Source organism: Nilaparvata lugens, chromosome X (assembly GCF_014356525.2).
Source record: "Nilaparvata lugens isolate BPH chromosome X, ASM1435652v1, whole genome shotgun sequence".
Taxonomy (NCBI): Eukaryota; Metazoa; Arthropoda; class Insecta; order Hemiptera; family Delphacidae; genus Nilaparvata; species Nilaparvata lugens.
The window spans coordinates 70,149,406-70,167,451 of NC_052518.1; the positions used below are offsets into that span (position 1 = coordinate 70,149,406).

Below are 18,046 nucleotides of genomic sequence, written 5' to 3' on the forward strand. Positions count from 1 at the left end.
ATAAAATGGTTGTTATAACATTATCATCAAATACGAGTGAGCTTTATGAAACTTTACCAGAAGTACTTGAACTTTCAAGTGAGACTGAATGGGAGATAGGCTTAATAAATTTGTGGACCTTCAACTCAATACCTAATGTAGAGAAAAGAAAGAATTCTTGTTTCAAATTCGGTGATAATCTAGTGAAACTGGAAACAGGATCATATGAAATTGATACAATCATAGAAGCATTAAAAGAAAAATTAAACATAAGTGATGAATCTAATGATTTAAAAATTATAGGTAATAACAATACATCAAAAACAGAAATATATTCGAGTAAAGCAATTGATTTAAGTCAGCAAGATTCTATTGCACCGATATTAGGTTTTGATAGAGAAATTTTTGTGCCAAATGTTTGGCATTACTCGAAAAATCAAGTATCAATATGAATAATTCCTCCTTTTTTCGAGGATTTCAAACATGTAATATTGAATTTAAAACAAGAGCTTGTACTACTTAGATCATCATCAGATATAAATTGTATTGAATCAGCAGATGGTAAGAGAGTTTCAATAACTTTGACTAAGCTAGTATGGAAGATGCCGTATATTGAGCTAGAAAATGATAGAAGACTAAAATTCCTGAAAATACTTGATGCAGACAGACGATTAAAATTAGCTTTCAGGAAATGGGAGATTCATGAATACCCAGTTCTTCCTTTAACAAAGGAGCATAGTTGGACAATCAGAACAATCTCCTCAGCAGACATTCCAAAATACGTGATTTTAGCATTTCATACAAATAGGAAATTAACAATGAAAGCTAATATGGCGAAATTTGATTTTTGTCATCTTCATAATGTTAAACTTTATTTGAACTCACAGTATTATCCCTATGATCATTTCCTAGGTAGTAAAGTTTTGATGTACAAATCATTTCTTGATTTTGCACTATCATACTATAATTTACTGGTGAATACTGAATATGGAGATGCAGTTAATTTTGCTAAGTTTAAGGATGAAACACCGATTTTTGTAATAGATTGTTCACATCAATCAGATCACTTGAAGGTATCGACTGATGTTAGAGTAGAAATTGAATTTAAAAAGCCAGTAACAAATTTGACAATAGCATATTGTATTCTTGTAAGTGATACAATAATGGAATATAAACCACTAACATCGCTCGTAAGAGAAGTGCAATTGGTTTCTAATAGTATGTGTAGGTTTGTCAACTCCACAACAGAGTGCGCGTAAATCAGTGAATAAGTTTAAGTATGAAGGTTAGTAAGTAGTTGCTCGTGAGATGTGGTGATACACACACCATTGATTCATCGTCAACAGCATTATTCTTGAGGCTACTGCAGAAGATGGAAGAACTAGTTAAGATCAAGGAGGAAGAAGAGGGTGATATTTATGATAGACTTTCAGCTTACTATACCGGTACTAATAGTTCATTTAATGAGATGCATCATTCTAAACCAAATTCTAAACAAGGACGACAAACATATTCTTGTGCTGTTCAGTGTAATTTAGATAGTGAAGACACTTCGCAAACAGAGACGGAAAGCGAATTGATTGAAGAAGATGAAGTGCTTAATAATGAAGCTAAGAAGGAGAATGCAGTAAATAAACCCTTCACGAACACGTAATGAATCCTTCTAACAAATACCGTAAATATCTTTATCATAACTCTTTTTCTCTTTACTCCTTCTCATTCATTAGGAATCATCTCGTTGAGTGTATAGAGACAATGCTATAGAGTGGCACCATACTCACAAAAACTTATCCAATTATAACTCACGACAAAAAATCTTGTCTTCAATAGACTGATCTGTTTCCTATTTTTTTCTGATTTGTTTCGGATATTTTTCAACATGACTCAAGCGTGATTTTGCATTCTACAATCATGAGAAAAACACTTTTCATTATAATATTCCAGTAGGAAACCTCTATGACAGAACGCTAGTCAAAACAAAACTATGATTGAGTGCCAGGCTATCGACAATAATAATTCTGTATTTCGCTTCTCACTAGAATAGTGTCATTTTCTCACTGCCTACAACATCAACTAGATAAATTGACTCGACATAGATCATGATTATTATTTATCTCAAACTCAAAGTACGTGACATTTTCTCTAAACACTGGAAGCATAATTTTCAAGGCATGATTTAATAATATGAAAATTCAGCTGCAACAACTATCTTAGCATTGGACTGCTACTGCTTGTCTTCTGATTATCAACATTATTGAAATTTACCAATACATTAACACATTAATAGACTACTATTACACTATTACTGATTCTTAAGTTCACTGACATTTCCAACCTTACTGGAGCCTCACATAATTATTTCTCAACAATAAACTTCATATCCAACTAGTTTCAATTACTCTACTGGATCTCAAAATATCTCAACTTATTCACATGGAAAACTCTCTCACTCTTCCTTCTCCGTTTTCCTTTGAACTAGACCAAGACTCCTACATCAGTTCACCCGGCATTTAACTACTACTGGCCAAGATAAGATTTCTACTATACTGTTAATTACTTCAATTTAATTTTCCCAACAAAATTCTATTTCCTTTTGACACGAATTTTCCTACCTATTTCTACTTTATATCCCCATTTAAATTCTTAGTCAACCTTTCAACTCTCAACTACAGAATAATTTAACTCATGCTTAACTCACGAGATTTTCCCTTTTCATTTCAAATTCAACTAGAAAAATTTCACTGTTAATCTTATTTTAATTTAACCCGTTAAGTACTGTTCCAATATTTATTTCTACTTTCACTAATAACCATGTAGCATTACCTACACGAGAATTTTTCTCTGTTATTTTATTTGTATACCTTAACTAATAACTTTAAATATTCATTGTCTAAAACCTTCAATTTTCGTTACCATACCAAATTTCTAAGCAACTTTAAACTCAATAATACCCCTTTTTTACCAATTATTACTTGTGTTTTTGCGGCTGACTTTCCTACCAAACATTAACGAACCTTTTGACTGGGCTTCCCTAAACTGCCTTACGCTGATTGTTTTCCTTACAATCACTACAAAGACTCACTAAATATTCTAGATTTCGGTTTACGTTATTCTACTGACGAGCCCCATAACTCTCGAATGAACCAGACCGTTTACTAGATACAAAAAAATCTTAGCTCACACCATCTTCAGTGCCTTTCGCTAAAATTATACAATTCCACCGTACAAATTTGCAAGGTTAGTCACAGCTAAATTCCTTGATTTGTTACATGGACAGCTTTCGGGCAGTGCTCCATTCTCTCTGGACACGGACCTACACTTTCGCCGATTACCTAAATTCAACAACATCACACATAGGCAGGACATCCCCGTGTCCTCCTCTAAATCTTGAGTCTCAACTAAACAAAAAAAATTCTCCACAGCCTACAGGAAACGTCACCAACACAACGGATCTTTACCCTATCACTACGCATGCCTACCGCAAAAATCACACCTAAAAATAATATCTCCAATAATAAAACTGATTCACCTTTTCGAGAATAAACATTAGTGATAAAGGGACTTAACAACCTCATCTCAATCAACTTATTTTTATACAAATTCCCAAGGATTTGTTCATTGTTTCAACTTTAATCTACAATATCTAATTATTTAGTTTAAACATCTCAAGGCCAAAACTACTAATCAACTTTTCAAAACTACATATCAACAATAGACTAACTAATAAAACAGTTTCCTATTTATTCTCTGATTACCTTCAATCTACCTAAACTTATCAAAAAAAATTTCCTATTTTCCTCAAACATTCTCCATAATAATTTCCGAATTTTCCTAATTTAATTGAGTTGACTTTCAAAATCTCAATATTCACATTCACTACTACTATAATGATATTCAACTACCAGACGTGAGACCAGAATACGTACGTTGACATTACAATAATTTCTATCATCATTCACGGAATTACAGAATACAAAAATTTTATTCAGCACTTAGAATCAGTTGTTTTTCACCTATGCTAGTTTCTTCTACTAATTTTTATTCCACCGTTAAACCTTTAATTTGTCAATAATCAATTTCAATATAAAGTTTTAGAATACTTTCAACTTAAGCATCAATGATACTTGACTTTATCTTTAAGCACTTCAAAAGATTATCATTTTAATGGTTTAACATAACTGAATAACTTTCCTGTTTCATCTACAATTATTTAAACTTCAGAAAAATTGGAGTAGTAACAATAAATTATTCATTCAACTCCAAACCCAAAATATTGACAGTTAACACGTTCACAGAATGAATTATTAAGTATCGACTTGGAAAAATTAATCTTAACTAATTAGAATGAGTTAGAAAATTTGATTTTGTTTTTTAAATTTGAATTTCAGAGATATAAAATGCTCTGTAGCAGAGTCGGCGCAGTTGTGTGCCTGACCTTTTAAAAGATGATAAAGAAGATAATTTTGAATAAAATTTAGAATTTAGAAATAGGCCGACACATCTAGAAAACACCTGAGTCTATACCTAATTCATGCAGGTGAACGGGCTAGAGTCAAGAAAACTTCAATTAATCTTGCCATGCCTGATTTAATAGGTTTCTACTATAGAATAACACTACAATTTGAAATAATTGAAAAATACAAACAGCTTCAATAAACATTGGCAACTAAAAGCGAACAACAGAAACAACAATTTCATGTTACTTTGTTGACATTCTTCATCTGATTTGGGGGCGCATTACTATCCCTCGTTTAGATAGCAATACGTCACAAAACCAAACAATATCAGTCATAAAATAACAAATTAATTTCAACATGAAACTACTCAAGAAAGAAAAGTCCGTTGAACCCAAATTTTGTCGATAGTAACCCATATAACCCATTTAATAATAATTTTGAATCCCCACTTTTGATTGACATTCTCGAATGAACCTTTGTTTCACTACACTGCACTTTCGTTGGTCTGTACGTTGCTTTATCGTCGGGGTTACAGTACCTTGTTTTGGCGGTGAACTTTTACTGGTTGAATTTGGCTTGATGGCGACGTCCTCTTACGTCCCTAGACCTGTAGTCTGAACGGGTGTCTTGAAGCGGTGTTACATAAATTTGTGGAACCAAAGGGGTGGTACATGAAGTTGGTTTGGGGACACACATGAACCGCTGTAAATAAATGTATTACAGCATTAATTTCTAACTCTTCCTACACTTCATCAAAAGCTAAAACAGGAGTTTATTCTGTTATTTAATTTAGATTTTATCTTGATGTTCTGATTTCATTCTCAAAATTTAACAGATTGAATTAAAACGAATTTACTTGCCAGAGTGTCATTAATATACAATGCAACATTTATGAAAACACCTGTAATAAATTAATATAATACTTTTAGAAAAATGAATACTTCATTAATTATGATGTTAACTTTTATATAAGTTGATATAATACTCTTAGAAAAGGAATAATTCAGATTGAAATGATGCAAAAATATATGATATTTTTTGTTTGGTTTGCGAAATCAAATATAATTTTTCATATAGTGGCTCAACTAGTATTGTTGGAAACTTGTGCGCTAGCCAACATTTATTTTATTTATTATTTATGAACTATAGGATGCAACACAAGTGTAAACAACGGGCATTCGCCCAAAACTGCTCAGAACCTTAATTTAAAATGAACAGTCCAGAGTTTATGATTTGATTTACCTACAAATACAAGTCCAAAAACGAGTATCAACTAGAATTATGAATTTATCACAAAACAAAACAAGACACTCTATAACACAATAAAAGAAAAAAATTTTGAAAATTTCACTTTAAGGTAAAAATAATGTTTGCCTTATAAGATTCATCTTGTAGATAGTTTTCACCTTTAATTAAATAAAATTAGTAGACACATAGAAAATAATCTAAATTGTATTAAAATTGGAACATTCATGTATCAGGCTCAATATCAGGAATTAACTCATGTATGGTAACATTCATTAATATTAATTTCATGGAAAAGAAAAACTTTCTTCTTCGTCTATTAAGATTTCTATCATAAAAATTTACTAAATCATTCGAAAGCCTTAATGACATAAGAAAACAAAGTCTGAAAAATATAAAATTATAAAATGTCATAAACTCCATATGAACATAATCTTAAAAATTCCATTCCAATTGAAAGGCTATCTTCCTGACTTTCAGCAATACTCTACGATAAGATATCTCCAGAAACAATAACTCAAATGTCATGTAACTGAAAACTTTCTATACTTCTTTAGAAAAAAATTTATAATTATCTTCCATCACTAATAAAATCAAAAGGATTATTCTCAATCAATATTATTAACTTGAAAAATAACAGGCTTTGTTAATACAATACTCTTATGGAAGTTTCAATCAATTAAATTCCCTAAATTATATTTTAACCTTATTTTATGTACCTTAGCGGTTATTTGAAGAAACAATTATTTGTACTTGATGAAGAAACACAATTAAACTTTTCAGGACATGGCACTACTAGAAAATTTGAACTTTAATAAAAATAAAACTAGCTCCTACATTAACTAATGATATGAACTTGTAAACCTGCCCAAAAAGGGTGAAACATAATGACTACATATTTACTCTCGTAGTGCTCCTAGCAAAGTGTCCTCCGAAATGTAATCTGGTCTCTCGGCTGGGGAATCGCCCCACTACTGTATTTGGAAACACGTCTCCTATTGGGCGAAGGGAATCAATTTGACCAATCATCGCGTGGCTTCTAGAGCCTTTGGACCAAATAGTAACTGCAAAATCGGTAGTTTTTTTATAATTTCAATGCTTGCTGTTTTCCAGCTTATCGCACTCCATGTCGCAACAGGAAGGCTACGTTTTAGAGATAATTCCATAATCTACATTCCTCGACAACTCAGAGCCACAATTTTTAAATATCTATCATGGGAAACTCGAAGTCATGGCCATTCATAATAGAGAGAGGGAAAATAATTTGTTTTGCTAACTCACAATAATGGCTCTAGTCTATTGCGTATTAAATTTACTATTATAACTTGGGAAAAGGCCTGAATTAAAAATAGTGCTTGGCACACTCCCCCTCCTTACAGTGTGAAACACGCAAAAAGAAATCTAATCAGGATATGTTACCATTGAGGCATTCTGTATGATTTGGAGAGTCAAATTTCTGGATTGTTAGTAGGATCCAATTTGAAGTGGGCCCTCTTCAAAAGAAATCTCTTTTATCATTCCGAAATTCAGCAAAATGTATAACTAATTGAGATTTGTGGCAAGAGTCTTCAAAACTGTGGCAAGAGTCAGGACAAAACAATATGGGCATGTTCACTTTTTAAGTAGGTACTAAAGACGGACCGAGTATAATAATCTTGAATACTTCAATCACTTTATTGAGACCCTGGTTATTTTCTTGGCAAAATCGTTTAAAAGACATCATAGTTTTAATTGGTTCTATGTTACTCTGCTGTTGTAAAATATGAAGTACATTGATTATAATAGTAAAGGATGAAACTTTTTCACTCTGCTGAATGTATTGAAATCTAACTATCATTACTATAGAGTTGAGAGTGCAACATATTTTTAACAATATAAAGCAATTCAATAGGCAATACTATTCTACATAGACTACGATTCAAAGATAACAATGGTTGAAACTGCAACACTAGCGAGCCACCGGAGAGCAATGACACACGCTTGATGTACATTCCGTAGCTATGAAAATTTTCTATCTATTATTGTATTCCAGCCGGAAATCTCTACCACTGAATTATATTAAGTGAACTAAAACGGAATTAGTTAAACTGAATAAACCTATGATAAGTTTATAATTGTATTCATCACAGAAGGTAAACTAATAAAGAATAGGGATATCAACAAAAATAATAGGAAATATAAAGCGAATAGGATATAAAATATGAGGCCCTAGATATTATCCTTATTATTTTACAAATGAGAATATATTTTATCTATATGTACTAACTCCTAACTGGGTATTCGAATTTATAATTCTTAACTATGAATGAATGAGTATTAAGCTATTGAAAATGGGTATAGTATAGAATATTATGATAAATCGTCTTATGCTAAATAACTTCTTATTATTATTAGACACCTCACGTACATACATTGTCACATAGGATATTATGACTGTTGATAACTTCAAAAATTGATAATCACCCGATTTGCCAAACAATCAATTATCTACTACCGTGAGAAAACCGTACAATCATTTCATTTACCACGAGTATGCAGCCGATCAATGAAATAAAATTAAACCTAATTCACCTACCTGAATATATTTAAGATTACAAGGTTAATAACATAATTTAATGACTAATCTAGTTGCGCAAGTTATTTACATTCCGGAATTTCTTCTATATACATTATATTGTCACGTAACAAAATCTTTGACTAATAAACCCTTCACGAACCCGTAATGAATCCTTCTAACAAATACCGTAAATATCTTTATCATAACTCTTTTTCTCTTTTCTCCTTCTCATTCATTAGGAATCATCTCGTTGAGTGTATAGAGACAATGCTATAGAGTGGTGCCATACTCACAAAAACTTATCCAATTAGAACTCATGACAAAAAATCTTGTCTTCAATAGACTGATCTGTTTCCTATTTTTTTTCTGATTTGTTTCGGATATTTTTCAACATGACTCAAGCGTGATTTTGCATTCTACAATCATGAGAAAAACACTTTCCATTATAATATTCCAGTAGGAAACCTTTATGACAGAACGCTAGTCAAAACAAAACTATGATCGAGTGCCAGGCTATCGACAATAATAATTCTGTATTTCGCTTCTCACTAGAATAGTGTCATTTTCTCACTGCCTACAAGATCAACTAGATAAATTGACTCGACATAGATCATGATTATTATTTATCTCAAACTCAAAGTATGTGACATTTTCTCTAAACACTGGAAGCATAATTTTCAAGGCATGATTTAATAATATGAAAATTCATAGTTTCTTTTCGTGAAAACTGTGCTTGTACAAAATTCATTCGTGATCAGGATTGATTCTGTATATGTTTACAATGGTGTTCAGTTCAGAATAACACAAGAAATGTCATGCACTTGACTTTTGCGGTTGATTATTCAAGAATTCCCAAGAGGATACCTATAAATGGTAATAAACTTTGGAATTTTTTTTCGTGAAAACTGTGCTTGTACAAAATTCATTCCTGATCAAGAATTTTTCTATATATGTTCAACATTGCATTCATCCAGAATAACAGGAGAAATGTCATGCACTTGACTCTTGTGGTTGATTATTCAAGAATTCCCAAGAGGATACCTATAACTGGTAATAAACTTTGGAATTTTTTTCTCATGAAAACTGTGCTTGTACAAAATTCATCCCTGATCAGGAATGATTCTATCTATGTTCAACATTGCATTCAGTCCAGAATAACAGAAGAAATGCCATGCACTTGTCTTTTGTGTTTGATTTTTCAAGAATTACCCTTAGTAACACTATTACTGATATTGAACCTTGAAATTTCTTTTCGTGAAAACTGTGCTTGTACAAAATTCATTCGTGATCAGGATTGATTCTTTATATGTTTACAATCACATTCAGTTCAGAATAACAGAAGAAATGCCATGCACTTGACTTTTGTGGTTGATTATTCAATAATTCACAAGAGGATACCTATAACTGGTATTTAACTTTGGAATTTTTTTCGTGAAAACTGTGCCTGTACAAAATTCATTCAAGATCAGAAATGATACTATATATGTTCAACATTACATTCAGTCCAAAATAACACAAGAAATGCCATGCACTTGACTTTTTCGGTTGATTATTCAAGAATTCCCATAGTATCACTACTACAAATTTTGAACTTTGAAATTTTCCCGTGAAAACTGTGCTTGCATATTTCATTTGTGGTTGATGATGATTCAATAGATCATCTTTTCCACTTGGATACAGTATTTTATTTATTCAAAATAATACAAATTGTACTATCACGCCTGCATAATATACTGCCTGCATGAGCGGTAGCATAGCTGGCAGGTAGCCAGCATAGGGAAATAATCAATGATATGTATGACCTTGACTCCATCTTCAAAAGCGTCTAATTAAAAAACGGTGCTTGTACAAAATTCGATTTTTGCATATTCAGACGACACAAAATTTGTAGTTTATTGTCAATTTTTTTCGGATTTTTTCTGACATGTGCACTACAAGTTCACACTTCCAGCATAGGGAAATTAGCATTGGAAAATGACCTTGACCGCAACTTCAAATGCATGTAAAAAAAATGGTGCTTGTACAAAATTTAATTTTTGGATATTCTGCCGACACAAAATTCGTAGTTTATTGTCAATTTTTTTCGGGCTTGTGCACTACAAGTTCACGGAGCCGTTATTTCGCCTCCTACAACATCAATTCTAGAGCCTAGTTGGTTAACAAGTCCCAACCTAAAAGCCCGTCATATTCGACTTGAATGGGTGCTATAACGAATTTATGTCAAACTTCAAATTGTGCTACTTTCAAGGTCACAATCTGAGTTCCTGCCACTGATAACGAATCTCCGGTCACACCCCTCACCGAAGTATTTTCTTTTTCAAGCCATACCCCAGGTATGCTTTCCTTTAGAATAGAAATCTCGGCTCCCGTGTCTACCAAAAATTTCTTGATTTCTCCTTCTACCCAAATTTTCGCAACTAGTCCTTGTCCACTGTTGGGAATGACATAACGCCCTTTCATTTCCGTAGGCCAGGTGGTCGGGCAATTCTTACCCCTAGCCGACTCTAGTTTTCTGAATTATTACGTCTGACTGGAGAGTTTGAGCTACTCCTAGTCGCGGTAGATGACTCTTTCGCCCGTTTCGAACACTGATAGGAAAGGTGGTTAGGGTTACCGCAAAAAAAAAAAACAAAATTTCGGCCTCGCCCTACGATCCTCTCTGCTGTTATTCTCGAATTTCTTCTTATCGATTGATTTTGATATTTTGTTCTTATTACTTGCTTCTCTTCGGTTCGCACAATCCCGAGCGAAATGTCCTTTTCCGCCACATTTGAAACAACCGGAATTCCTCTCATTACTTCCTTTTCTATCCACGAACTTGGATGTTACCTTTTTCTGCTCACTACCTTGAACCGCAAAAATACTATCAGGACGGTTTTCTGTAACTTGTTCAACACGCTCCGCTACAACTATTGCCGCTTCTAGGTCTTTTGGTGGATGGACCTGTAGGGTTACGGCTGCTGACCCTTGAAGTCCTCGTACAAAAGCAGTCAATAATGTCCTGTTGAGCTGCGTGCGAGCCCATATTGCCTGTTGGGGGTGGCAGGAATAGGCATCGCTTTTAACCCAATTTCGCGACAACGGTCAGCAAACGCACGGGCGGTCTCACCTTGATTTTGCTTTATGGCGCTGAGCGCGAAGAGCCATCGTTCCGGGTCGAGACTTTTCTCAAATCTTTGTTTGAGTATACGTTCGTAATCTTCAAATTTGGAAACGACAGAGAGTAACTCGGGGTGAGTGTCTAAGCAAGTTGCAGCTGCACCCGTCGTTTTCATTCTACAAATAAACTTCGTTCCGGGTCGAGACTTTTCTCAAATCTTTGTTTGAGTATACGTTTGTAATCTTCAAATTTGGAAACGACAGAGAGTAACTCGGGGTGAGTGTCTAAGCAAGTTGCAGCTGCACCCGTCGTTTTCATTCTACAAATAAACTTCAAATCATTGTCCTCCCAATTTCCGAGTTGAGCAATGAGTTTTAAATTTTGGATGAATTCACGAATTTGGATAAATATTCGATGAATACACTCTGACTTCCTTCTTTGCCCGAAAACGATTTCACGAGAGATTGTACTCCCAAATCCTTCCTTACAGATGAAGTGATTTGGCCACTGGTGTGGCTTCTTGAATCTTGCGATAATAATTCTGACCTAAGTTAGTTTTTCTCCGCTTCATTACGTTCATTCTGAGCTCTAAGCTCCGCTAACTGTCTCCTTAATTCGTCCATTTCGGATGCGTTTTCCAAGTCTTCCCGGATTTAGCACGTGTGACGAAGGTTTTGGAGGAGGGTTAACATCATCGTGCCCCATGACCATCGTGTCCATAGAGCTCAGTAGGATGAAGTTGTTATATCTTATGAACTACTCCGCCAAAATCAGTACTATTAATGATTTCTTATTAATGAATGATAGAATTTGAACAGATTGTCACTAAAGACTCTCTTCCTACTCTTTATTTCGGTCTAAGGTGATAATTTTGGAATGCAATAATTATTCTTAAACTCAGCAATTAATAACTCGAAGAAAGAAAGAGAGAAAAAAATTGAAATGGTTAATTTTAAGGTTTGATAATTTGGATTAAATTTCAAATTCTTCCGTTCGTGTAACAAATTTCAAGAAAGCCCTTCATAGATTGGTTTTTTCACAATTTAGTATCAGAAGCAAAATGATCCCACATTAAATATTCTTACATCAATGATTAAGTTCTTACATTCCATAAAAAAAAACAATCAAAATCAACTTTTCAATAATTCTAGTATTTAAAAATTTTGGTCAAAAGCTACGCAATTTGGTTTCAATTCAATCTAAATAACTTGTTAAAATATTTTATGATTACTTAATATTTTGTTACACTCAAACAATTCACAGTATTTAATTTCGCGTAGGCAGCCAACTAATAATAATTTATTAATCATCAAGTTCTTCGTCGAGTAGTGGACTAACAAGATCAATGACTAGTAATGAATCTTCCATCAACAAATCGTTATATTCGTACATTGGAAGCAGCTCCAATAAAACTTCCACTATTTCCTGTATTAGCATTAAAAAGTTATGTTTTCTAATTTTATAATCAGTGCTACCCGACATTTTTTTTTTCAATCCACTGATAAATTATTCTACTGATTTCCACTGTATTCTATATTTTTGGCATTCTTGCAGCCAAATTCCACCGAACTGCCACCATTGTAATATCTCGGGTAGATTAGATATTAATGAACTGTTTTACCAAAGGGTAGACGTGGTTAAAGAAAGCTAATTTTTTCTCTATGAAAATTTGTTGTATTTAAACATTTTCTCTACCAAATTTTTACAACAATTTTGACTCTACTCTGGCTGCCTAGCCTAATACAAAAAAAAACATTGAAAGAGATTTGGAATGGTACAAATAAACAATAAAAAACCTATCGTTATGCAAATAAAGTTCGATCGCCCCTTGTCATTTGAGTAGGATTAATATTCGGGACTCACCCATAATGAAGACGCTGAAGAAATCCATTAAACGATGATTTTGGTGATCCACACTCCCGAAAAGAATTGATGTCTGAGCGCGCTGTGTTCGCTTCAACGGTTAAAACAAGAGTGCACGGAAAGAATGCAATTTTTGTCTCAGGTCCGACTCTTTCTAGGCCTACACGTGGAAAACTAGACTACGGCAGGGGGGAAGAAGAGCCGGAAACTGTTGATGGGACGAGTGGATGGAAACTATCTTTCCCAGGCTGGGATGCAAGCTAGGCAGTTCCCAACCCTAAGAAAGATCCTCACCTCGTCCATCGGTTGAAAAAATGCAAGCTTTCCGTAGCCTATGCTAGGCAGCCAGCAAATAAAATATTACGTTCAATTTTCACTAATTTCAATATCACTACTTTCAATTGCTTCCATTACAGCTTCATTTGATATTTTTGACAAGAGAAGTTTTTTCTTCTGTCAAATTCACTAGAGTTTGCGATGTTGTTTATAATTGCATTCCCATTTCAGAGACATTAATATCATCATGAAACGCCTTCGAAATTAAAATAATTATTAGATTAAAATGTACATTACAATTCAACTTATCATTGTGCTTTTAAGGAAATTAGGTTGCAAGGAAACTCAAACACAGGACCATAAAAATTAAAATTAAGCAAAGGAAATCAGAATAATAGTAGATGATGAAGTTATAATTCATTTTTGTCAAAGATTTACCTTCAAACTCATAGACTTGAAATTACTAAAATTCCTGCTTACAAAATATTTTCTATGCTTTATATTAAGTTACACTTGGCAAAATATAACATTGTAAAGGTAAGAAAAAGTATTTAAATTAACTACATTAGGATATCTCTATTTAATACCTTGATATTTTAGCCATGATTCAAAATGTTGACATAAAATATAAAAAAAATCATGCCCCCCCCAACTTGTTGATGGCGCAAATTGCGCCATGCCCCCCCCCCCTTGTGGGCACCCCTGTGTAGAGTCGTCCAAAAAATTCATTTTGCAAAGGAGTTGCATGATTTAAAGGTGGGAAATGATTGTTCTTCACGTTTACAACAATTGTACCCTTTTTTGGATGGTGAATTGATTCGTGTGGGCGGTCATCTCCAAAACGATGAAACCAATTTTGACAGCTGTCATCCTATAGTGCTGCCAAAGTAGGATCCATTGGTTATTCTTCTCATAGACTATTATAGTCACCCTACTACAATACCACCAAAAATGGGCAATTTACCATCATGTAGAGTGCTATCATCTAAGCCGTTTGCTACGTGTGGAGTTGAATATTGTGGACCCATTCGGATCACTATGGCCAGAAGGCGAAATCCGTTCATTTGTAAGTCATATATTTGTCTTTTCATTTGCATAGCAACCAAGGCCGTTCATATTGAATTAGTTTCAGATCTATCAACAGCTATGTTTTTATCAGCATTTCGCCGTTTCCTTTCTCCTCGAGGTCCTTGTAGGGTTATGTACTCTGACTGTGGCACAAATTTTGTCGGTGCCTATGAACAGTTACAAAAATTATCGCAGTTATTGAATTCGACTGAATTTCAACATTCTCTCATGAACAAATTGGCGGAGTATCATATAGATTGGAAGTTTATCCCTCCAGGCTCTCCCCATTTTGGTGGAATTTGGGAAGCCAATGTCAAATCCGTCAAATCGCATTTGTTCCGAGTGATTGGTACTGAACTACTCACTTATGAAGAGTTGAATACAGTGTTAGTGCAAGTTGAGGCTGTCTTGAATTCCAGGCCGTTGTGTCCATTAAGGCCCGGAAGGGAGTAAAATTTTTAGTCTATGGCACGAACCAGTGTAGGGCTAAAAACAGTACAGTTTTCTGAGTGAGAAGTGAGAGCGCTATGAGAGAGAGCGTTTGGGAGTGAAAATACAAAGCCATCAACCCTCCACACAAGTCTGCAGTTGACCGTAACCAATTGATTGTTGAAATGCCTGTCTATTGTCTGATGAATGACTGTCTGTCTAGTCTTCAGTGTGTTCATGAAGAAATCTTTAGTAGCCTGGAGCTCCTTGAATTCTCACAGGGACCAAAATTTTAGTCTTCATTCTTGAAGCTTGTAAATGATTTTCACTAGAAATCATATTTGGACTATAAGCAGTATTAAATAGTGTGAAAGTATAAACATATCCAGCTGAAACCTCAATACACTGATAACTCTAAACATTTCAGTTCAAATTTATACCTTATATTTGAATAAAATACAATTAATGTATTTATTAAATATATTATTTTATGCAAATTAACTTATATTTATTTTCACACTTTTCATATTGTATAAATTCAATGATAAATAAACAAATATTTATTGATTGAATAATGAACAAAGTTTAAAATTATATTTATTTAACGCAGTGTGGCAAATTCCTACATTGATTTGGAAACAGTGAGACCAATAAGAAAAAAGGTTGAAAATTGATAAGGTTCTGAATAGTATATAACTATACCTTATCATGGAATATCATCGAATATATATTTGAACTTACGAAAACTCGTATGTAGAAAGATTCAATACATTTTCTCATGAGTCACATTTCCATGTACTACATGGTATTACCATGTATTATTACATGGTATTTCCATCAATGAATCTATTGGTGGAAATATATGCAATGGAAAAAGGTATTTATAGCCTGATATAATAAGAAAGAATTATAATACTAATGAACTATTGTATTACACCACTGTATGTGATAACATGATTTCTTATTGAAGTGAATTGAAATGCTTATTGAAATCAATAAAACAATTCATTTCCAAATTATACATTATCTAAGGTTTCTATTATCAGTGAAAGGTAATACATCTACTGTAATGAGAAGAGAATTTCAGAAGAAAAATGGATAATTTCTGTTCTATATTGAAAACTTTACAAATATTGATTTCACATAATTATTATAACATCAACCTATAAAGATTATCATGAGAAATAATGTATATCCATATTATCAAAATTCATTACAATTTCAAGTTCTATTTTCAATAAAATTTACAAAGGAAATGCAGAAAATGTTTTTTTTTTTCAATTTAACAATAAATGGATAACATGTATGACTTATTTATTTATTGGCTATTATATAATTATTAAATAATATATATTTATTGACTTTTATATATTATTGAATAATATATATCTATAGACTATTATATATTTATTGACTATTTATATTTAAAGACTATCATATATTCACAAAAACTTCATACGGACTGATTCACTCAGTTTTGTTTTTAATTTTTTCGAGTTTATTCTGATTTGCTTTTTCAATTTCCTTTTCAATGTAGGGCGGGTTCCTTATGGGCATAGATTTACTATTCCTTGGATCTACAATTTCTGGCAGAAGGCAGTTCATATAGAATTTCTCCAATTTGGGAAACATTTTTGTTTCCCAAAAAATTGCATTTCTAGCAATATTTGTAACTTTTATGCCTTTTGGTGTCCACAGCACAAAATAGCATAATTGCCGACCTGTCACTCTCAGCTGCCCTTGGACTTGGTAATAAAAATCATGGTTTTCATTTATGCCTCCTATTTCCCCATTCTTTTCAACCCTCCAAAATGTTACTTTTTTATTTCTAATAGCATCGTCTGGTGTCAGTTCTCTCGCAGATGATGGACACTTTATTTCCACTGTAGCATCACTATTTTTCAAGACCGTCTGGACTCGCTCCAAGAAAACAATGCTCATTGTCAATGAAGAGACCACATTTTTCAATAGTGACCCCTAGATGAGTAGCCACTTCCTGACGAGCAGTGTCCTCATGCTCTCTCCCATAAGCCATTGACTCACAGTCGAACACAGAATATAACATGTGTTTCACTACTGATTGACAACTAGTCTGTGGTCTCATTTTGCATACTCTTCCAACATATGATGCGGTCAACAGATTCCTGCGAATTTCCAGCCATTCACTACTGCTACTTTGATTCATAGTCTTTTTCTGGATCATTTCTCTTTCTTCTTCAGTTTTCTGAAGTGATTTTAAAAACTCAGCTGTTTTCTTTGCCATGGTGTCAAGAGTCTCTAAAATGAGAAACATCATAGAAACTCATGATTGATTTCAAATTGTAGACAATTCCATTCTCTACGAGCTCAGTTGCCAAAAATTCATTTTGAATCACTGTTTCCTGGACCGTTAATACTAGGGAAAGTATATTTGATTTCATGATTTTTTCAACAATCTAATCTTACACTAGGATCATATTCTCCCATGAATCGTTTTCAGCAACTAAAAGAGTAGATTCTGTTCTAAAATTCAAGATCAAGTATTTTTATATAATTTATCTGGATATAGGAATTGGCCTTTTTTTGTGTACTGGAACATGAACCAGACATTTTAGGTATATTTGGGCCATTCTGTATCTTGCACAAGGAAATCTTGCATGAAAAAATTGGACTTCTCTTATGTATCCAAATTGAGAATTCAGATCTACAATATAAAATGCAAGCACACCCCCGTTTGATGTCTATAGTGACTGAACTATAGTAACTGTAGCTTTTTCAAACACCACTTGTGAAGTAGGGGAGGGGGGTTGGATCGGGGCGATCCGCGCCTTTCACCACGATCTATAGAAAATAGATGTGATTCACGTTATAACATTATATTAGTACAGTCAATTTAGACATGAAAAAAAGCAATATCTTATATTCATTGTAGTTCTGATTTGTTACGGTTTGTATGCATAAGAGAAGTCCAGAACCAATTTTCGCATACAAAATTTCCTTGTACAGAGTGGCCCAAATACCTAATATGTCTGGTTCATTTTCCAGTTCTGAGCTATTACCATCAAATCCAGTCATAGGACAGAAAAATCCTCT

The 18,046-nt window shown here is 33.4% G+C and overlaps 1 protein-coding gene across 1 annotated transcript in view; it reads left to right on the top strand.

Annotated features, from left to right (window-relative positions):
- Positions 1-1,295: 1,295 nt before the first annotated feature.
- The window catches only part of LOC120354417, a 42,019-nt gene continuing 25,268 nt past the window's right edge, over positions 1,296-18,046 (top strand). Inside the window, exon 1 of the mRNA XM_039441534.1 lies at positions 1,296-1,654. The gene's annotated coding sequence lies outside the window, so the exon portion shown is untranslated. The remainder of the gene's footprint in view (positions 1,655-18,046) is intronic.